Consider the following 24738-nt stretch of genomic DNA (forward strand, 5'->3'; position numbering starts at 1 on the left):
AAGCTTTCCATTTCTTGAAAGTATCAAATACATCAGATTTATTCTTAATACAATAAATCCAAGTTTTTCTAGTTGCATCATCAATCAAAGTAACATAATAACGAGAGCCACCGAGAGATGATACCTGAGCAGTTCCCCATACATCTGTATGCACAGGCTCTAATTTTTCATTCTTCTTTTCTTTCCCAACTCTGAGAAATCTGACTCTCTTCTATTTTCCATAAATGTAATTCTCACAGAAGTCCAAATCAACATTCTTCAAACCCGGCAACAAATTCCTTGAGTGAAAAATCTTCATCCCCTTTTCACTCATGTGTCCAAGCCTATGATGCCATAATGATGCATCTGCTCCTTTGGAAGTTAAAGCATTAACAGAGTTAGAAATACCATTGCATAAATACAATGTACCAACCTTTTCGCCTTTTTCTATTACCAGGGCTCCTTTGGTGACCTTCCAAGCTTTATCTGTGAAAGTTGTCACACAACCTTCACCGCCTAACTGCCCTGTTAAAATTAGATAATTCTTTAGATCTGGAACATGCCTTACCTCCTTTAATAGCCATTGGTTTCCATTCTACTGTTTTACAAGAACCTTAACCATTCCAACGATTTTATAGGGTTTATCATCACCCAGACGAACTTGTCCAAAATCTCCTTGAACATAGTCATGAAAGTATTTTTTATCAGGTGTGGCATGGAATGAAGCCCCTGAATCTACCACCGAGGAATCAGTAATATTTTCGAAAGAAAGAATCAAAGCATCTTGTAACACCTCAACTGTCACATTTGCTTCATGATTGTTTTCTTGCTATGCATCTCCTTCTTTTCCCTTCCGAGATCTACAGTCTTTCTTTAGGTGTCCTTTCTTTCCACATTTCCAGCACACTATCCCCAATCTGGACTTGGACTGCCTTTCCTTGATTTACTACGATACCCTGAGCTCTTTCCTCTTTCCATTTTCTTCCTCTAGACTCTGCACTCAAAGCATTTCCCGATGTCTCTCCAGAGCTTTTCCGTCGCATTTCCTCGCTAAGGATAGCACCGACAACATCATCAAACTTTAAAGTGCTAGATCCAGAAACGAAGTTACTAATGGCCATTACCAAACCATTCCAACTTTCTGGTAATGAGCACAAGAATAACAGAGCTCTAACTTCATCATCAAAGTTTACCCCTACAGAACTTAACTAACTTGTAACTGTATTAAAATCATTTAAATGGTTTGCAACAGATCCACCTTCCGACATATTCATATTAAATAACCGTTTCATAATAAATACCTTGTTTGAGGACGACGGTTTTTCATATAGTTTCGACAACGTCTGCATCAAACCCTTTGTCGTGGTTTCCTTCGAAATGTTGAAGGTGACTGACGCAGCAAGGCACAACCGTATTGTTCCGAGTGCCTTTCTATCGAGAAGGTTCCATTCTTCGTATTTCATACCCGTCGGCATCTTTGTTTTTCCGCCCAATGGTAGGTATAGATCTTTCTGATACAGATAATCTTCCATCTGCATCTTCCACAGCGAGAAGTTTTGGCCGTTAAATTTCTCGACCCTAAACTTACCATCTTCCTCCATTGCTCCCACTCGAACCAGGAACCCTTCTTTCCTGCGAGTTTATTAGCCAAATAGACCTTCGGCTCTGATACCAGTTGTTAGAAAATTATATATTACGGAGCAATGGAACACATAAAATATTGCAGAAATATAAACACAGAAAACGCACAAAACAAGAGAGACACAGATATACGTGGTTCACCCAGTTTGGGCTACGTCCACCCCGAACAGCCAGTCCTTCCTTTCTATTATCCAGCAAAATGAAGAGACACAACCTACAGCAAATCCGCTGTAATATCCTCTGTTTTCTCTCACAGTCTCACCTCTCTGTTTCTCGCTCACAGAATACACATCTATCACACAACCTCAAATACAATACCCTCATACAAAGAGATGGGTTGCCTTCTAGGGAAAAAAACCCTAAACTAAACATAAGTTCTACCGTCAGATCATCCGCCTAATGAACGGCCCAGATTGACTAGAAATTACTATACTTTTACAAGGCAATTTTACAGTTGTTTTTAGCTTTGGGGGCGCTGCCCCCGAGCCCCCGTCGGGGGACCGCTGGCCCCCGGACCCCCCAGCGGGGGGGATGAGCCCTCCCGGACCCCCGCGGGGGGGACAAGTCCCCCCCGCACCCCCCCGCGTGGAGGGGTGTACAAACTTCCTGGGGTATACATCCGGCTGAAACAAAGACCTCTGAACAATCATGCTCCACACACAACAGCCACCAAGATGAATAGAGAATGGGATCATTGATAAGACAATTTAAATCTGGTAATCCAAGTGTTGTGACAAAAGGCAATTGTTGGTTTAGGTCGGGTTGAGCGTAACTAGGGTAAGATTGAATTGCCTAGGAAATAGGCCTTTGCATACCAACATAAGGAATCTACTGCTGGTAACCTTAATAGGAGTATGCTTGTTGAGCATATCTAGTATAATTTTGTTGTTGGGAACCAGGATAAATTTGGTGTTGACCAAAACTAGCATAGGCTTGTTGACTAGAACCTGGGTAAGCTTGTTGCTAGCCAAACCTAGCATAGGCTTGTTGACCAAGTCCAGGATAAGTTTGGTACTATTCGAATTGTTGTTGTTGGTATTGTGGCTGCCACAGTTGTTGATACAACGGTTGTTTCCCACCAGTATAAGTTTGACTAGGTTGTGGATAAGTTGGACCAGGATAAGTCTGAGTAATTCCAGTTAATGGTACACTAGCCTGAGGTTGTTGGACTTTAGACACAAATGGTTGTTCTAAAATGGCCTGAGAAGGCTGAGTCTGTAGACATGAAACTTGAGGGTAAGGGGTTGAAGGATCAACTTGCAAAGGTTGAGATACAATCAACTAAGCTTATGCCTGTGGTAAAGTCATAGCGATAAGCGTAGTAGGTATGGATGAAACAAGTTGTATTGGTTGTGATGAATACACAAGCCTTGGTTGAATAGGTATTGTAGGTTGCCATTGAGAAACAGTCATTCCAGAATAAGTTGGACCTAAAGATGACGGTATACTGCCATATGGTGGCCCCCCAGAGTATGGAGAATAAGTATATTGGGCATATTGTTATCCATATCGAGGTAATCCAATGTTAACTGGATACAATGGATGGTAACCAGATGGACCAGCTTGATATTGACTTGATGAATCAAATTGTTCAGTATCCGCAAGTGAATAACTAGGTAAAATTCCTGTGGAAGACATGGGTGAAGACCATGGACTAGAATAAACACCGAAGTGAGTTCCAAATAATGATTGGTAACCCAGTGGAACGGACAGACCACCATACAGATGTGACTCAGGTGTTGTGGCAAACATCGAAGAAGTAGTGAGAGTAGATGTTGTCACAGCTATGACAGATCATACAGTCTGGGATGTTGTTTCAGCCATAGTCAAATGACCCAATAAATGTCCTAATGAATCTACGGGATTTTGAAAGTAAAGAGGATCAAGAGGAGCAGTATGATTTAACCGAGGAAAAGAAGGATAAACATAAAGCCCTGTTCCAAAATGAGTTGGAGTTATAAGTGAAGTTTCTTCATCAAAATCCTCTTCAATAGAAATCAAACTGGGTGGAAGGATTTCACCATCAGGTCCGTAATAAATTTCTGGTGTTTGACTTTGTGGTAAAGGAGAAGTTTCAATAGTTACATATGTTTGAGGATAAATCATTCGATCATCTTCTGGTACAAGAACAACTTCTGGTTGTTCAACTTCGAGATCCAAGTGTTCTGGTAAAAGAACAATGAGTTCAAGATGAATTTCTTAAACAACTTCTGGTTGAGGATCAACTTCTTGTTGGACAACTTTAGTTACCATTTCACTTAGTTCACCTTTAGTGTCCTCAGGTAATTGTAAATATTCCACTTCAGTAGCACATAAACCTATAATAGTAGGAGTAATTGGAATTGCAGTACGTACCAGTATAGGTGACTCTGGTAAATTAGATGAAGAAACAGAAGTTTGTGATGTACTAGACTCAGTTAAACAAGACCGCTTTCACCGACTACGTGTAGCTTCAGGTGATAAAGGTGGTTTACTCACTATCCTACATGAACGACGAGGCAAAGGTTTATTTTCTTCCACGATTGCTGATTAATTTTATTATAAAAAGAAATAAACAAAAAGAGGGTAATATAGGCAAAAGAATTACCAACTAAATGTGAACTGCAATATACTGCCTTGGAGGAGCCAAGGACTTAACAAACATGCAGGTAATCTCCCGAATGTTTTTTTCGGTGTATCACAGTATATAAGGCGGCCAACTCAATTACTTATGGATGGATAGAAACCTAATTTAATCCTCCCAAAGATACCTGAAATTACATGGAGGCCTATCGAGCAGTAAAAAGGGTCTTTTCACCTCTATTTACCCTACATTAAATTATCAATCCAGGAACAATTTGTTATCTCAAAGAGTGTACTCAGTTTGAGGTGGTCATTTTTCAGAGTAATGCTAGTAGTATAGTGCTCTAAATACAAGAGTAAACGGATGCTTGAAATAAGATCTACTTACAGAAAAGAACCTTAAAACTCAAATCATGCACTTAGAAAACTATAGCAATCTATCAGTCAAGAGTACAGTAATGGTAACTCATCCCTCTGTAAACTGATGTAATTAAAGACAATCAAGGAAAAGATCATCAATATGGGAACTAGACAACAAATGTTAATGCTCACTACAGTCTCAAATCGTTCTGCACATCAAAGCAAAGATAATTCAAATGACAGGAAATGGAATAGCAACTATTCTTATGAATGAGATTGAACAGCAAAACCTTAATCTACAGAAATGAATGCAGCAATTATATCCTATAGGAATTAGGTAACAATCTTTACTCTAAAGATAAATCGGACGGCAAATGGAAATAGAACGGCAACTAACAGAGATGAAATATAGAACAAAAACTTGAACCAAATATAAATGTACAATAAACCAAAACGAATATCACACACAACACGCTTAATATTGAAAGGAACAGTAATCTGACTTCGATACAACAAGTATAAATCGCAGTTATAAAGAATAACAATTATTATTTGTAATGGAACAGCAATGCCAGTTGAACAACAATCGCGGTTAAGTGTAAACCATAGATAAATACAGTAATACCGACTTATGAATGTACAACGCGGTTACTTTGTAATTGAACAGCAATGTTATATCAATGGTCAAAGGAATAGCAATGCATTACAAAGTCAGAATGAACAAAACAACATTCTTGTTACAGAGAACAACATCACTCAGTTGAGCATAAACAAAATATAACAGAACCGTTATGTAAAATAGCAAAACACATCAAATTACTAAACAATGCTAATAACGAAAACCACACATGAATTAGAAATAACGGTACAGGAGCAAGTGTTCCACCAGTCCAGGCCCTTAGCCTCTAGGGACAAACTGCTTGAAATTACTCCAGAATCAAAGATGGAACGACAACCAGATTTATATTAAAACATCAAAACAGAGTTACAGTGGATCGCTCTTCAACGAGAGTCGATGATCAAAGTTCCAAATACAAAAGAGAATTACATAAAAACAACAACAGTTCGTCCCTCAGGCTAGCAATGATGCCCCTTCTTATAACAGCTGAGCAGAGATATCAACGATACAAAAAATCGTTAAGATAGCGATCCCTCAAGATCAAAGGATCCTGAGGGATTTTCCAGACTGTTAATTCTCAGTTATCCTCTTGCTCTCTTGTGCCGATTTGGTATCTCCTTTTCCCTTCCCTGGCTGATACACTCCAATTTGGATCGCCTTGTTTGCATGCGGTTCCCTGCCAAAGGGACAGCAATTAACTTTGTCCTATCTTTTCCTTTGGGACAGAAATCTTCCGTTTTCTCCTTTTATTGCATAAGAAAAGGAAAATTATTAGCTATTTTGCATTACATACAAATCCTATAGATTTTATCATAATTTCTTTATTATCTACCTAGTTCATGATGCAAAGAGGTTATGAGTTTTAAAGAAAAGATGACAAAATGAATGATAATAACATACCTTCTCCAGTACTCAAAACACCCCCCTGCTTACCCTTTTTCATGCCCTCATGAAAACATTGTAGTTGACATGCAAGGCAGTGATAGAGTAGGTCGGAGACGGGATCTCATGAGGTGGTCTATAGCCATGATGCCTAGCTAGGTGTTCAAAAAGATGTCCTGTCTGACCCTCAGGCATTTCATACAAGGCTTGGTATCTTGGTGCAGGGTGCCAAATAATCGGACTGTGGAACAGCCTAACCAAGATGGGCCTTCTCTCAAAATAAGGTCACCATAGGGACCCAAGCGATCAGCAGCTAGCTTAAAGTTCTCATAGTTAAATGGTTCCCTGAGTTGGATGTTCAGATTAGAAGTCTGATATCGGAATTTGGCAGCTGCAACGGCAGGGTCCTTGATGGTAAAGAAATATTCTATCCCTTGTCGATTGATTGTTGTATGAATAGGTCCTAATTCCTCAATCACACCCGGAGTCCTCATGAGGTTCCTATGTTTATTCCACAACTGTAATGGGTCTCTAGGCTCAACTCGCACCCATAAGTCTAATCCATTTTCTTTTCTTTGAAAGGTATTATAGGTTTTAAGCCATTTATTTGATTAACACCAAAAGAAATGAATTCCTGTTGTTGGATATCCCCAACGAAAGGGCTGGGATTCTGCTTTGTTTCTTGATCTAACACAAGGTTATGCAGAAAGAATTCACATAATAATCTTTGAACCTTCACACCATAGTGCTTACAACAATCTATGAAATCGTCAATAGTGTTTATTTCTATCGAGGCTCCTGCTTTGACAGCTTTAATTTTCAATTGCAAATATTGTTCCATTAAAAACAAGGCATAATTCCTAGCAGGTTCTCTACATGCTAGGATGTCAGTATACAAAGAGCATAAGGTATCCATTTGTTTGATGACTACATCTAGTCTATGAGTTACCTTTTGGACCCTTTCTTCTTCCTTTCGCCATCCTTCAAAGGCCTGGCTTTCAGATAAGTTGACATTCCTCAGCTGCTATTGTAATTTTTCATACTTTTCTCAAGAGATAGTCTATTCTGTAAGTTTCTCTACTATTTGTTGGGCTTGCACCAAGTCCTTTCACAGAGTTACTGTCCTCGGATCACTGTCCCACATAGTAGTTGTAAGCGGAAGGTTTACTTGAATCTTCTTGTTGCATTGTCTCATGTTTATGGTTCGCATTCCCTCAAAGGAATATGCCTCTATCTGAACTTCTTTGTCACAGGCCGATATATTATCTGTTTGTACTTCGACATGGGCGACAGCTGAATGTTGTTCCTTTTAGTTTTGAACTGCAGGCTAGACTTGAGTCCTCCTAATCTTTTTCTTAAGGGGTTTCACAGAAATGGTTGCATGTTTTACCCCCGAGGTCCTTTTGCTCTCTTTCCCATTTTCAAAACCCTAATTTGTTGTCGAAGTCATGCTATCACATTAAGAATTCTTTATTGTTCTTTTCATAATATTTTAATTTCTTCTATTTTCTTGGAAGGAACAGTTGTCTCTTTACTCAGGCCTAGACTTTTTCCTTGGCCAATTTCCTGGTTCTCTTCTTGGGGTGGTTCCTCATTGTTCTAATTGGGTTGCTCAAGAGTAAAAACCCTAGCTTGTTCTGTTATTTCCTAGGTGACTTCTTCTTCCACCCCTTCTCCTTCATGAAATTCTTCCAGCGTAGTCTGGCTGGGAACAGATTGTTCCTCTTCTTTATCTTCATCACTTTTCTCTCCAGATATACTTTCATCATGAGCGGAGTGATTCTCTTCTTCTTCCTCCTCCTCGCACAATTCTTCGGATGCATTTTTGTCATGAGTAGAATGCTCCTTTGGTTCTTCTTCGATGTGGAGGTTTAGTGGGCTGAAAGGTTGAGCATATTCGCCCATGTTGGCTAGAATTTGGGCCAATTCGTCCTCTTGCAATGGATTTTGCAATGGGATTTCTTCACATATCTCTGTCTCTTCCTCCGTCTGCCCAGACTGCTTAGTCTCTTCCTCTGTTTCTCCTTCCTCATTTTCCTCCAACTCTTTCTCATTCTCGTCTCCTTCCAATTGCGGGGGTTGCTCATCCTATGAATCATCTATCTCCACCTGTTGACTGGTATTCCCTTGGGAATTTTCCAGCCTCCCTCTGATCCATGCCAATCTAATGTATTTCCTCCGTTTCAATGGTCTATTCAATGTACTAGTAGCATGTTTTCATTTTGGGGCTGGCAGAGCCAATCCCCCATCTATTGTGACGATCAGTTCCTCCCAACTGCTCTGTTGTTGAGCAACACTATAGCTAACTATCAATCATATCAGCCCATGGTGACTTACTACTGATTCTACGTGGCGTGATTTTTTCATGCTTCGGGCAACATCATGTAATAAAGAATTTAAAAATGCAGGCAAATTCACAGAGCATTTCTGTTTTAATACGGCTAAAAGTTTAAGGTGGCGTGGTCTTACCACGTCTTTCCTGCCTTCACAAGTGATGTAGCTCTGGATGATTCTTGCCAATTCTGCCCACGGCACTGCTATTGCTACTGGTAGAACTCCCTTTCCTCTTACAGTCAGGTTTTGGCCTTCATCTTGGAAGCTTTTTATGACTTTTTGTAGTCTCTCCTTCTTTAGAGTCCACACAGGTCCAGTGGTTAGCAGTCCCGAAACCTCTGCAATTATGTCATCGGTGACTTTTATGTGTCTCCCTCTTATCGTGGAGTGATGTTCTTGCAAGTTCTACAAGAATTATGTTGCTACAGTCTCGTTGGATTCTTGTAAACGATTGAGATAAATTATCCATCCTACCCTTGTTAGGATTTCTCGTGCAAAATCAAAAACTGTCAATACCTATGGTTCTCTCTGAATTGATCTTCCTCCCATTCTTAGCACACTGTAAAAACGCAAAGACGGCAATGGAACAGCAGGTTGTTCAAGCTGTTAGGAAATAAAAAGAAAATAACAAAACAACAAGCTTGTTAAAATCCTAAGTCACTTACTAATTTTGCAGAGTATAATACGAAAATAGCTTAGGAACAGCAAGCTTGTTCAAATCCTGAGTCACTTACTAATTGTTGCAGAGAATAATATGAAAATAGCTTAGGAACAACAAGCCATGCAAATTGGAAACAATATACCATTAAGCCTTGCTATTCCCAAGTGAAAATTCTCCGAATAATAGTCTAACACATATACTAGCAAATTATGAGGTCACTTGCTCCACCCCTGCAATGTGATAGGCCGTCCTCGGTTGTCAAATGAGGGAGCGGCGTGCCGAACTGCCATGGTACAGAGTTATAAAGGAACAACGTATACCAAGATGCCATGTCTACAAAAGGAGCAGGTTGTCGAAATCGATGTGTATAATATAATTGCTTCATAAATAAGAGAATGTCATGATATGATGTGAGGTTGGGAGGATAGGACAGCTGACGTGCACAAAAAGTCTGATGCGGTCATTATCAACTTTTTCGTCATAATTGGTTGTAATAGATTTTCATGTGTTTAAAGGTTCGGGGAAGTTATATACATAATCTCATTTGACCTATTACAAATGTATAAGACAAAGAAGGGTCTTGATAATTGCTATTGGTGTATAAGGAATGTGACTTCAATACCATCAACAGAGCTCTGTTGCCCATAGGTGTCCATAACCTTGACAGATTTGTTTCTTTCACCCATGGAACCATGATCCTTTGTGTATGCTTAGGAAGTGTTGTGTAATGTCAAAATGGAGGCCATTATGCTGGCTTGGTAACCAGATAAACCATAATGCCATTCACCAGGAAGGAGTGAAAGGTGGGCAGGCTGGCTCGTGATGAGACCTCCTGTTCCAAGGACTCTTTATTTTTTTCTGATGTGCCTCTTGGATCATATCCCTGGTGTGGTGGCCATAGTGGGAATGCCACTTCACTTTCTTCCTTATGATCATGGTAGGCTGGCTCTTGATGAGACCCCCTATCCTTCATTTGACAACCCATATTAGCAAATCATATAAACATTTTTCTCTATTTTTCTCTTTTATAAAGTACTTTCCTATTTATACACAAAGGGTAGTTCAGCACTCCTTAAGAGTAGGAATGGTGGAAAAAGTCTTAACATCTCAATAGAAAAAAAGACCCTTTGTTCTTATTCCTTAATAATGATCAAAGAAGATTATGGGACTTTAAAATAACCACCATGATAAAGATAACCAATCATATCAGTAGTAGTATAATAATGACAGCAAAGTGATGAATAGTTGTGTCCTTTCCTCTTTTCTCCTATCAATTCAAAGCAATTTCTTGTAAAAAAAATAGTGATTTTATGTAATTTGTTGATTTCAGTATGCTCTAGTTTTGTATCCATTGCATAAGTGTATAGCTATGCTCCAAATCACAAGAAAAAGACTCGAAACTGTTGTACATTGAGAGGAACAGCAGCGGTCCTTTAATTGGAACAGCAACGAGAACAAGCGTAAGTAAAAGGAATATGAAAATGTTGTCCTTTCAAAAAGGAACAGCAAAAAATGCAAGTGTTGTTCCTTCATAAAAGTAATAGCAGAAAATGAAAGTGTTGTTCCTTTGGAAAAAGGAAGAGCATAAAACAATAGTGTTGTTCCTTTAAAAAAAAGAACAGTAGAAAACAAAAGTGTTGTTCCTTCGGAAAAGGAACAGAAAAAATGAAAGTGTTGTTCCTTCAGAAAAAGGAATAGCAGAAAAACAAAATTGTTGTTCCTTCGGAAAAGGAACAGCAAAAATGAAAGTGTTGTTCCTTCGGAAAAAGGAACAGTAGAAAAACACAAGTGTTGTTCCTTCAGAAAAGGAATAGCAAAAATGAAAGTGTTGTTCCTTCGGAAAAAGGAACAACAGAAAAACAAAAGTGTTGTTCCTTTAGAAAATGAATAGCAAAAACAAAAGTGTTGTTCCTTTGGAAAAATGAACAGTAGAAAAAGTGTTGTTCCTTCGGAAAAGGAACAGCAAAAACGAAAGTGTTGTTCCATTGGAAAAAGGAGCACCAGAAAAGCAAAAGTGTTGTTCCTTCAGAAAGGCATAGCAAAAACGACAATGTTGTTCCTTCGGAAAAAGGAACAACAAAAAACAGAAGTGTTGTTCCTTCAGAACAAGGAACAGCAGAAAAATGCAAGGGTTGTTCCTTTGGAAAAAGGAGCATAAAAAAGGTGAAAATGATGTTCCTTCTGAAAGGAACAGCAGAAAACAAAAGTGTTGTTCCTTCGAAAAGGAACAGCAAAAACAATGGAACTACTTTTCCTTCGAAAAGGAACAGCAAAATGCAGAGGTGTTGTTCCTTGAAAAAAGAACAGCAAATCGGTGAGAATTTTGTTTCTTCCTAAAAGGAACAACAAAGTGAAAATACAAAAAAAAATATGTACAGAGAATAATTTACGCTAACAAAACAAAAGAATTATGTACAGAATGTAAGAATAGTGGAATCACTTAATGAACCAGAGGTGAGGAATATTTCTCTTCCTCCACCAAAATCTGCATGTCGGAGTCTTCGCGGAGTTGCTGGTAGAAGGATTCCCAAGTAAGTGGTTTGCGGTATAGTCGAACTCGGTGGCCGTTTGCCTTGAAGATATGTCCAGATCCGTCAATGGTAGTTAGAGTAAGGGTGCCATTATCATGTACCTTCTGTATTTCATATGGCCCCAGCCAACGAGTCTAAAGTTTCCCCGGAAAATCCTGAAACCTGAATTCGTATAGGAGCGCCCAATCTCCTTCGTAGAAGACTTTCTTTCTAATGAGGGCGTCATGCCATTTAGCTCGCTGTTGTTGGATCAATGCAATGTGTTGAAGGGCAGAGAGCCTGATTTCATCTAGCTCATTGATCTGTTATAATCTATTAATCTATGCCTCATTTAGATCTAGACCGACTTCTTATGCTATTCATAGTGTTTGTATCTCGAATTCTATCGGAAAGATGGGTTCCTTTCCAAATACTAGTTGGTATAGTGAATAGTTGGTAGTGCTTCTCCATGTTGTTCTGTAAGCCCACAAGGCTTCTGACAATCTTGTAGCCCAATCACGTCTATGTGACACAAGGGTTTTTGTTAGGATTGCTTCTATTATTTTATTCCTACTTTCTACTTGACCATTTGTCTATGGGTGGTATGGAGTAGTAATTTTATGTTGGATATGATAGTTTTTTAATGTTGTAGCAATCTTGTTACCAGTAAACTGTGGTCCACCATCTGTAATTATATCTCTTGGAAGGCCATATCACACAATTATATGGAACAAGAACTATATGATGGAATCCTCTGTAGCTCTCGGCAATGCCTCTAATTCAACCCATTTGGTGACATATTCTGTTGCTACTAAAATATATGTTTGCTGGTTCAATGATGGGTTAATTGGACCAACAAAGTTGAGGGCCCATCGCTTGAATGGTTCAATAAATAGCTGTGGGTTCAGGGGAATTTCGTGAGACTGTCCAAGGTGTCCTGCTCTTTGGCAGCTGTCACAAGCTTGAACCAACTTCTTTGCATCTTTGAAGATCATGGGCCAATAATACCCTATTTGCTGCACCTTGTGACCAGTTCTTTGATCAGAGAAATGTCCGCCACATGGTCCGTCATGACAAGCTTTCAAAATGTCAAAAATTTCATCTTCACGGACGCATCTCCTGATGTGCATATCTGCCCCTATATGGAACAGGTAGCCCCTAATCCAAGAAAATCGAGTACTTCGCTGGACAATCTGTTTTCGTTTATTGGGGGTCAGATGTTTTAGTAATTTGCCTACTGCTAAATAATTTGCAACATCATCATACCAGGGTGTTTTAACAGTGACAGCAAATAAATGTTCATCTAGAAATTGATCTTCAACTGCTGTTGCGTCTACTGGCTTTGGCATTCGTGAGAGAAAGTCAGCTACAGGATTTTCTTTTCCAGGTTGGTCCTTTATTGTGATATCGAATTCCTGCAATAAAATCAGCCATCTGGTTACTCTACCATTTGTGATTGGTTTATTTGCTAAATATTTTATGGTAGAGTGATCTGTATACAAGATAACAGGATATCCAGTAATATAATGCCTAAATTTATTGACAGCATGTATTACAGCTAAAAATTTATTTTCAGTAACAGTATAGTTCAATTCAGCAAGAGATAAATTCTTGCTAATATAATAAATTGAATATTGTTTATTATCTTCTTCCTACACAAGGACTGCTCCAATAGCTGTATCTGAAGCATCTAATGAAATTTGAAATGGCAGGTCCCAATTTGGACCTCTAAGTACTAGGGCTGTTGACACAAGCTTTTTCAGATCCTGAAAAGCACGGTCACATTTTTCTGTCCAAACAAAGTCAACATTACCTGTTAGTGCATATAGAGGTGCAGCAATATGAGAAAAATGTTCTATAAATATTCTATAATAACCAAAAAATCCAAGAAAACTGTGTACCTTTGTCTGAGTGGTAGGAGTGGGATTAGCAAAATTATTTGAATTTTGGCCGAGTCTGCCTGTATTCCGGCTGCTAAGATATAATGGCCTAAAATAAGTCCTTGAGTCATCATCATATAGCATTTTTCATTGCTCAAACAAAGCCTAGTGGCAATGCACTGTTGCAGCACTTTTTCCAGTGTGTCCAATGTTGCATCGAAATCATCTCCATATGATGTAAAATCATCCATCTATAGTTCGAGCCCTTCATTTATTAAATCTGAAAAGATGCTGAGGATATCCCTTTGAAAATGTGGCAGGGGCATTGCATAGGCTAAAAGGTAGAACTCTGTAGGCAAATGTTCACAAAGGACAAGTAAAAGTAGTTTTGTCTTGGTCTTCAGGGGCAATCTGAATCTAATTGTATCCACTGAAGCCATCTAAGAAAGAAAAGAATTTCTTTTCTGCCAAAGTGTCTAATAATTGGTCAATGAATGGAAGGGGAAACTGGTCTTTTTGATTTGCTTTATTTATTTCTCTATAATCTACACAAATCCTCCATTTTCCATTCTTCTTTGGCACCACAACAAGTGGAGAGACCCATTTACTATCAGAGATAGGGTAGATAAAGTTCACATCTAAAAGTTTTTGAAGTTCAGCTTTTACAATGTCTTTTAGATGAGGGTTAAGTCTCCTTTGTGGTTGGAAAACGGGTCTTGCATCCTTCTCTATGTAAATGTGGTGTGTACATAACTGGGGATCAATTCCTTTCATGTCAGGGTAATCCCATGCAAATGCTTCTTTGTATTTCCTCAGTAGTTGGATCAGCTTCTCTTCTTGTTCGGAAATTAGGTTAGCATTAATATGTAAAGTCTTTCCTGGCTCAATTTCTACAGATTTGCTATTTGAGACAGAGGTAGTAGGTATTGTTTGATCGTGAGTATCTTTAAGAGGATCTTCTTCTAATTCATTATCAAATGCTGCTTCTATCATGTGACATTGTATGTGGGATCTGGATTCAGCTTGGCTAATAAAATTGTTAATGGCATCATCTTCTGTTTCATCGTTGAAATCGAGGGCATCTTCTATGGTTAATGGAGATCTAATATTTTCGGTGAGGTATGATACAGGATGTTTGTTAGTTCTTATTATTGTGACACTTATCTGGGCTGGAGGATATAGAGCTAGATTCTTGATATTAGCCCCCTAGTTATGGTCATACTACCTTGTCAGCAGCCAATATAAGCGTCAACAGTTGCGAGCCAACGTCTACCTAAAATCAACGGATGTCCATCAAGTCGGTTTTTGGGGTTTATTATCAGGAAATCGGCAGGATACTCCCAGGAATCAACGGATATCATGACATCATGCAGTGTGCCCTCTGGCCTAACCACGGATCGGTCAGCCAGTTCTAATAAAGTGGAAGTCGGTTCTATTGATGTAATGCCCAGTTTTTGACAAGTGTTGGTTGTTAAGATATTGATTGCAACTCCTATATCAACTAAGGAACTTGAGAAGGTTTGTCCATTGATTTGTACTGTTACTATTGGATTTCCTGGGTCTTCATATTTAACGGGTGTTTCTTTTCCTAATAATAGATCAGATAAGGTACCAACTACTTGGACTATTGGGTTATTTGTTATTTTCCTCCTTGGTTTTTTTATACATATCTCTTTGATGGTCTTTGCATATATTGGGATGTCTTTAATGGCTTGGAGGAGTGGGATTTTTATGTACAGATTTTTCAGTTCTCCCAGAATATCAAAATCAGGATGTTGTATAGGTTGAGGTATAATTAATCATTCTGGGAATGGGGGACAAGATGTGGTTGCTTGATCATGAATTTGTTGTCTGGTCACATCCTCTTCTTGTGGTGGTTGTTCTATAGGTAACTAATTTTCAACTTGAGCGGCTTTATTTCCCTCTATTTATATAATGCGCCCGGATCTTAATTGAAGATCATTACACTCCTTTAGATCGGTTGCTGGTTCAGGTGTTTCAATTATTTGGATAGATTGGACCGATCTATTATTTGTATTAGGTTTCGGCTGGGCCAGGAGTTGTGGTCTTAAGTTAGACTAAGGGTTTTGTTGTAATGCTGGCAGTGTAGGTTGAGGGAGCGAAATGGTTCCTACTGGTTGATTCATTGGTCTTTGCCAGTTTGTCTGCCAGGCTTGACTCTGTGAAGTAGGAGGGGACCATTGTGCTGGATATACATTGTTTTGCCAATATGGTGGAGTATAGGGAAAATTTGGCCAACTGGGTTGACTTGCTTGGTTTGGCCATGGTGATGATGAAGGGAATGGTTACTGTGACCAATTTGAGAAGGGAGGTTGATTTTTCCACATTGTATTATATTGTTGAGCATGATATTGCGAAGGCTGAAAAGAAGAAGCTGGATCTGGGAACATACCTGATTGTCGCGGCTGCCATTAATGGGCTAATTGAGTAGGTACACCGGTTCTGGCTCTTCTTCTGCTTCCTTGTATACTGCTTTCAACCCAGGGAGTGAGGGAGAGCTCTCTGTAGAGTGGTCTTTTGTACAAATGGTGCAAACTTGGACTGCATCTAATGGACACTCCTTGTGGTTCTGTTTCTTTCTGCATCTGGGACATAATATTGCCAAATTCTATTATGCCTCTGCTTGCTTTTGTTTGGCCTGCATAATATCAAGTTTGTTGTCAGTGTCCCCAATATGTCAATTTTAAAATTTTCTAATAAATTTCAAATTTCTGCATGAGTTACTCCCTCTGCAGAGATCTTGTTGTCTCTTGTAAACCTATCATGTTCCATTGGTTTTAGTCTTGTGCTGCCTCTCGAGCTCCTGATACATAAATCAATAATGTCAGCAAAATTTCCCTGATAAATATATCCTTTTCCCATAATATTTAGTGTTTCAATCCATTGTTCCTTCATTCCCCTAATTAATGTTGTTTTTAATACATTATCAATTAAGGGTAATGATGCATAAGGAGATCTTTGAAAATTATACTGGAAACGTTCAACATACTCTTCGAATGTTTCATTCAGTCTAGCTACCATCTGAAATATTTCATCTTTTAATTCTATAGACTTGCAATAGTCCTGATATTTCTTTAGAAAAGCATCTTTCATTTGATCCCAATTGTTTATAACACCACCACCCAATCCCATAAACCATCTTAAAGCAGCCCCTTTCAATGTAAATGGAAACAATTTCAGTTTCTAGGGATCGGTGGTATAGTCATATCCTCTACACAGCACATCAAATTCAAATAAGAATGCATCTGGATCTTCTGATGTAAGGCCATGGAATGTAGGGATATGCTGGAGAGGAATTGTTTTCATAGGTGCATTAGCTGTAGTATCCACAATGGGGTATTGTAGTGTAAAGGTTTGGGTGTTTGGCTGGTTCTAGCCCATTTGGTCAAATATATGCCAATAACCTTCTGGGATATCTAGGAGGGTATTCCTAGGCTGTCAAGGGGGAATGGCCTTAACAGCACTTCCTTTATCTGGGATGATGAGAGTGGCTAATGTCTGGGGGGATTCTGGTTCTTAAGGTTCTTCAACTTCGTTATAAATGATTTTTGCAGCACTTCCCTTATCTGGGCTACTTAATGGCTGAATTATCCCAAGAGGAGATCTTGGTTATTCAATTTCTCCTATTTCTCCTCTCCCTTCACAGAGGTTGCTAAGGTTCCCTTCTTGCAATGATTTTGGGTTAGAATTCTCAATTTCTTGAAAATCTTTCTCTTCGGTTTGATTATGCACCTCAGCAAAGGCTACAGATGGTGATCATATGGCATGAAGGGAACTAGTAGGTTGTCTAGAAGCAACTTTTCTAGGTCCTACTAAAGGCTAAGATTCTACTTTCTTAAGGATTTCGTCTATAAAGGTCGATCGACCAAGGGTCACCGGCCCCTTAGCTTTGACAGACTTGGGGGTTTAGGATTCTTTTCAAGATTTTTCTGCTTAGTAATGCACACAAATCAAATGCTAATTGCTACCCAAAGAACAGCAAAAAATCTGTAGGAAAGCGGGCAAGGGAGCAGGGCTATTACATGCTCCGTACGTAGGTTCTTACCTTCTATTTTTAAAACCCAGTTCTCTCCTAGCAGGTTCTTACATCACTCTGGAAAAGAAACAAATGGCTACACTCTTCCCTGGCAACGGCGCCAAAATGTCGAGCAACAAAAAGGGTCTTTTTCACCTCTATTTACCCTACATTAACTTATCAATCTAGGAACAATTTGTTATCTCAAAGAGTGTACTCAGTTTGAGGTGGTCAGTTGTCAAAGTAATGCTAGTAGTATAGTGCTCTAAATACAAGAGTAAATGGATGCTTGAAATAAGATCTACTTATAGAAAAGAACCTTAAAACTCAAATCATGCACTCAAAAAACTATAGCAATCTATCAGTCAAGGGTAAAGTAATGGTAACTCATCCCTTTGTAAACTAATGTAATTAAAGACAATCAAGGAAAAGATCATCAATCTGGGAACTAGACAACAAATGTCAATGCTCACTACAGTCTCAAATCGTTCTGCACACCAAACCAATGATAATACAAATGACAGGAAATGGAACAACAACTATTCTTATGAACGAGATTGAACAGCAAAACCTTAATCTACGGAAATGAATGCAACAATTATATCCTACAAGAATTAGGTCACAATCTTTACTCTAAAGATAAATCAGACAGCAAATGAAAATAGAACGACAACTAACAGAGATGAAATATAGAACAGCAACTTCAATCAAATATAAATGTACAATAAACCAAAATGAATATCACACACAGCACACTTAATATTGAAAGGAACAGTAATCTAACTTCGATACAACAAGTATAAATCGCAGTTATAAAGAATAATGATTATGATTTGAAATGGAACAACAACGCCAATTGAACAAAAATCGTGGTTAAGTGTAAAACATAGATAAATACAGTAATACCGACTTATGAATGTACAACACGGTTACTCTGTAATTGAACAGCAATGTTATATCAATGGTTAAAGGAACAGCAATGCATTATAAAATCAAAATGAACAAAACAACATTCCTGTTACAGAGAACAACATTACTCAGTTGAGCATAAACAAAATATAACAGAACCGTTATGTAAAATAGCAAAACACATCAGATTACTAAATAGAGCTAATAACGAAAACCACACACGAATTAGAAATAATGGTACAGGAGCAAGTGTTCCACCAGAGCTGGGAACTTAGCCTCCAGGGACACACTGCTTGAGATTACTCCAAAATCAAAGATGGAATGGCAAACGGATTTATATTAAAACATCAAAACAGAGTTACAGTGGATCGCTCTTCAATGAGAGTCGATGATCAAAGTTCCAAATACAAAGGAGAATTACATAAAAACAACAACAGTTCGTCCCCCGAGCTAGCAATGCTACCTCTTCTTATAGCAGCCAAGCGGAGATATCAACAATACAAAGAATTGTTAAGATAGCGATCCCTCAGGATCAAAGGATCCTGAGGGATTCACTAGACTGTTAATTCTCAGTTATCCTCTTGTTCTCTTGCACCAATTTGGTATCTCCTTTTCCCTTTCCTGGTTGATACACTCCAATTTGGATCGCCTTATTTGCATGTGGTTCCCTGCCAAAGAGATAGCAGTTAACTTTGTCCTGTCTTTTCCTTTGGGACGGAAATCTTCCGTTTTCTCCTTTTCCTACATAAGAAAAGGTCAATTATTAGTTATTTTGCGTTACATACAAATCCTATAGATTTTATCATAATTTCTTTATTATTTACCTAGTTCATGATGCAAAGAGGTTATGAGTTTTAAAGAAAAGATGACAAAATGAACGATAATAACATACCTTCTCCAATACTCAACAAGGCCTAATCTGTGTTAGCACTATCTATTGCAAAACAACACAGTGAGAACATTCCCTTATACTTTTCGTACTATAACACTGCTCGATATACCTGAAAGTAAGTGGATGAGCTACAATATACTTACGTACGTGGAATGAGGTATCACACTTGGAATGTATCGCAAACCATTAGCAACAACTGCTATGTTTAACAATGCCGGAACACGTCTCTATCCTAGACCTCTAAATGTTATGTGTTTAAGTTACAATGCTCCATTAGGTTAATTGAGATAAATTTTAGTTGATCTTGTTTAAAGGTTTGACTTTCAGGTTTACCGCGTGATGTTTCTAAAACTCCTAGAATGCAACTAAGATGGGAAACATTCTTTTCATTTGATTTAAACAATGAAAACCGTAACTAAAAGGGATAGAGCAATCATAATCTTTAAACAAAAAGCATAAAGCACATCTATTGCAACTTTCCCTGTACCATTCCTACAAGCACACACAAACTTCTAAATGCATTATGCATGTTTTTCTTTTCATTCCTTTAATTTTTAGATGAACATAAAGAAAATAAATGCACAAATGATCAATCAATGATTTTCACAAGAAGCGAAGACTTTACGACAATTTATTTTTAAAAGAAATAAAGAATTTACAACAATTATTTTTCACAAAAGTAAAGACTAATCAATGTAAGCTAACTTTGGAGTTGATTCGAAAATAATAAAGAAAACATAAAGAAACATTGAACAAACAAAGCCAAAGTGGGCATGGAAAAGAAATGCTAATTTGGACTTCATGGACAGAGAAACATTGACCATTCAGCAAACAATATGTGAAACAATTTGGAAAAAATCAAGCAAAAAGATGGGTTTTTGGCTTGACAGAGACCAGTGCAGCCCTGAGTGGGATACAATGTGTTGCAAAGCAATGTCTCTAGGCTAAGGTTGCTTTGTAGCACACTGTGTCAAGAAAAATAGTGCATTGATGCCATAGAGCACAATCAGCACACAAATAAGCACACACTTTGACCAAACAAGCTTCAAAATGACTGAATATAGGTAAATGAACTCAAACAATGTCTACTGGTGCTGCTAAGACAAGGGATAACTACTAGGAATGATGGTTGTTCCCCAGTATGGTCGCCAATTTTTTATACGGAATTTATACCTACGGATAAGTATATCTTCCCTAAGTGGGTAGTTACACTTAAAACAACTGAAGTAAAGATGTTTAACCTTTTCCTACAATAAACAAATAAGATAAAAGAACCTACTTGTGATCCTTCACTTCCTTTGATCTCCTTTGAGTTGCTCCCATCGCTCCCGCTCAAACTAAATTCGCTCAATTAGTACCTGCCAACATAAACAGAAGACGACAACAATCAAAGCATATGATCTATTTATTGTAAACAAATGGAATCGACAACATTTGAACATACATTCATCATAGATATAGACAAAAGTATTGGAAAAGGAACAAACAACTTTATTGATTTATAGAAGGAGAAGTTACACCCAATGTGGTTCGATCTCGTGTCACTCATCCAGCGTAGTCCAAGCCCTCATCACACGAATAGAAACATCAATCCAGCAGCATAACATTACTTTGACAATGATTTCAAGTCTCTAAACCAATAGTATTTCTCTATAATATCCAAGCTCTTTGGCTCTATGATGGGAGGCCAATTTATAGATGAATGAAAGTGGTTTTTTCATTAATATGGCATTGAATGGTTTTCCATAATTGGATGAATAGTTTCCATGTTCAAAGGGATGAGAAGATAGAGGATTAGACAATCCAAGGCTGCCCTAATTGGAGCTCATCTTGATAGGATAGGAGTTGGGTTCCTTCTAGAAGGCTCTACAGAGGAGGAATATACTAAGGATCCAATGAACATTTCGATGATTCTCACCCAGCGCAAGCTTGAGTGGGCTTAGGTGCTATGTAACGCAGCCTTGAATGGGGCTACCTACTTTGCAAAGCACTTACCCCTGACCAGGGGTGCACTAGTGACCCAAGGAAACATTTTAGCAGGGTTTAAAGTCAGGAAACTCTTATGGATAAAAGCACTCAATGAGGTGGCATGTCTAGGGAATGTAGCAACTAAATTAGAGTTTGATAGACCATGTTTACGTTGATTTGATCGTCGGGAATGATGTGCCCAAATAGACCTGTAACAACATGCAATATGATCGACATGGGGGAATGTTAGGCCTCTATTTTGTTGTGCTTTATATCACCTTTTATTCGAAAATCCATTGTGATTTTGTATAGTTTGTATGGTTATTGTCATAATTTTGTGTATTCTTGGAGATGATAAAGTAAATATTTATTATTTATCACATCTCCCTTGTTTTAACAAGATTTTAAGCCTTTATTAATGATGGTTTTGTGCTTGTAGGTTTAAACATGGTCAATTACCTTCTTACACATATGACAACAGGCCTTAATCTTGCATTCACCTCCCTATACTACAAATTATATTCCTGCACCACGCTTCGAATTCCTATACCAATTCATCTACCTACACTAGTGAAATATTGTTGCTTATTAGAGCTAGCCATAAGATCTAGTGGCCAACTGGCACCTACCTTCCCCTTTGTAGTTAAAAAAAGGTCAAAGAAGAAGAAATATATGCTAAAAGAAACCCTCACATAATAAGACCAAATTTCATTAGTTGGACAAGGGCATTATTGAGTTTCTATTGTTGGCAAGTCAAAGATCCGAAATATTTGTTCAAACTAACTTTACAGGAAAATCGTTTGGACATTTCTGGAACCACTTTATTTGTTTATGATAGATTTTTTCTGACCCATCAAGATTGAATGGTTAAGATATTATTAGATCTAATCTCCCTTGTTTGGAATAGTAACTTCACTCGATCTATTCCTAGCAAACAAATAGATATGATTCTATTAGTTTTTGTAACATAAATTGGCCTAACAAAGCCATCTATGTATTGTAAATCAAGTATAAATTCAATGATGGCCATGTGAAAAGGAACAGTGATGTTATCATAGGATTGTTGTTGGTTTAGATTGGGAGGGTTGTGATATGGATCTGTCGATCCCTTTTCTGGGTGTTGGACTCGTCCTCTTCTTGATGTAATAGGGACTGAGTTTGATCAATACAAAGGTTTTGTTTCCCAATTTTTATCCTTGTGATCTATGCACTCGAATGGTTATCTTTGAACATGGGGTCGAGCTGGTTTGGTTGGGCCCACCAGTCTAGCTCGACATCCCCTTCTAGTGTGTATCATCTTTAAATATTAGAATTGGTGTTTTCTATACTGTGTGATTGACAACACTATAATTTATGTATGAACTATTTATATTTATTTTCATAGATGCAATGTTCTTTATCACACGTTTTGGGTGCTATCGCATGATACCTATGCTTTATCTTATAATCGGTCAAATGAGGTTTTATATTGCAGGCTTGGTTTTCTTCGAATGATGCTTTGGTTTCTGGATCGCGGTCAAAATTGTGAGCTTCCAGTATTAAGTTATTATTTTCTTCTTGAGAGCAGGTTAGACCTTCCTCTATCCTTACCTCTGGCTCGAATTCTCAGCGATCCTCTTATGTTATCTTTTGAATGCCTGATATGGACCTTGATTGAAATTTCTAGGTTGTTGAATGAGTCAAATCTAATTTTGAAGAGTGCATTGAAAGACACATCGACTTCATAAACTTCTATCCCCTTTGACAAATTCAAATACTTTGTTTTTGAGTTGTTTGGGGTTTTATGGTCTAGCAATAAAAATGTTCTTGATCCAGGGCATCTATTCCTTCTAAGATTCGTGATATTTGAGGATTTGACTTGATGAAATCATAATCTCTTGTAAATTGTTCAATACAGGAACCACATTAAGTACAGGAACCTGTGTTAAAATAGGAAACAAGAATTATTTGTAGAATCATGATATGTTTGTTTACAAAATTCTTCATTTGACTTCATTGGTTTGCTTACCAGCATAGTATTATTGTAAACTTGTTTTTAATGGTGGTTTGCAAACATTTTGTTGTGGATTGTGATGACAGTGTGATTGAAGGATATTAAGTTTGCACACAGTGACTTCTTTTCAATTGATAGACTTATAATACACCAATGTTTTGTTAGACATACTTCTTACTGAAGTTTGGGGACTAGTTTGAATTTTTTTTTAGAGTGGGAACTTTGATTTAATTGCATGAATTGAATTGGAGTTTATGTAGAAGGTTTTTATCTTTAAATTGTCAAAAGGTTTGGTTTGTTTCAATCAATCAATAATTAAGGTTTCATTTTCCATCATTAGGGTTTGCTTACAATTGTTGATGAATTGCAGGATTGGTGTTCATGATTTCTCAAGTTTCCTTTGAAGTGCAGGATTTAATTTAATTTGTTAAGATTGATGTGAAAGTTAGACTATAATTTGATTCACATGTTGATGGGGGCTCTCTCTGGCATTTCCAATGTTGTGCCTCCAAGTTCACAAACTACCGAATTGACAATTAAATGTTCGTCCATTAATATGCCCTATACTATGCCCCAAAAAAATAGATCAAAGGTAACAAAAATGTTTAGTGCACAGGTGTTAAAGGAAGGATGCAATGAAGTGAGTTTAAAGGTGTGTATGTGCATGGATATAACTTGTTTTTGATGGTGCAATCATCCAGTTGATTTGACAAATCCTATCAAATGAAGTGCTTTGGAATAGAGTATGGTTGGTGTGTATGAATGATACATCCTCCAACAAATTTTGTGGTTCGATGATAGTGTGTATTGTTGGAAAATGTTCATAGATTGATGGCATGGTAGGATAGGGATCAACTAGGATGTTTATTTTGTAGGGGCTCCAAGATTAGAAAGTGTCACACGGAATAAGTCGATCTTGCAGACAAGATAGACCTTCCTAGAATATAAAGAAGACCGAATGACAGGCAAACCAACCAGACACTATCTTTCTCTAAATATGCTTTGATAGACAATAGAAAACAAGTGTTTTTAGGGCCTACCTTAGGTCCAACGCTAGCTTGTGGATGCCCTCACTCCTTCGATCCAAATGAGCTCCTTTTTGCGAATCTGCAAACACAAACAAGGAAAACAAATTAAATAGCACCTGAAAAGCCAATTGCATAAAACATATTTAACATGAAAGTCAAGGAGTCCATGAAAAAAATAACATAAGATACTTGTTGAGAAAAATGAGTTTGATTGTATTAATTCAAAAGAAGAAGAACCTTACAACCTTTGCCTTGACGTTGTATAAGCTCCTCCCAGGGTCAAGCAAGAAGTCTCCTCTACTTTGACAAGTTTCACTCACTCCCCAATGAAACCAAAAAGGTATGTGATCTCTCCTCTTTAGGTTTAACTAGGAAGTCTTGATTTCACCAGCATTTACCCTCAAAAATGTTCAGCTTCTAACCTCCCTAGCAACCAGCCCAATGCCTGTATTTATAGTGCAATGGAGGGAGGTTACTAGGTCCT

Source organism: Pinus tabuliformis, chromosome 3_1 (assembly GCF_031772625.1).
Source record: "Pinus tabuliformis cultivar Carrire ecotype Pingquan chromosome 3_1, CPIR1, whole genome shotgun sequence".
In the NCBI taxonomy this organism is placed as follows: domain Eukaryota; kingdom Viridiplantae; phylum Streptophyta; class Pinopsida; order Pinales; family Pinaceae; genus Pinus; species Pinus tabuliformis.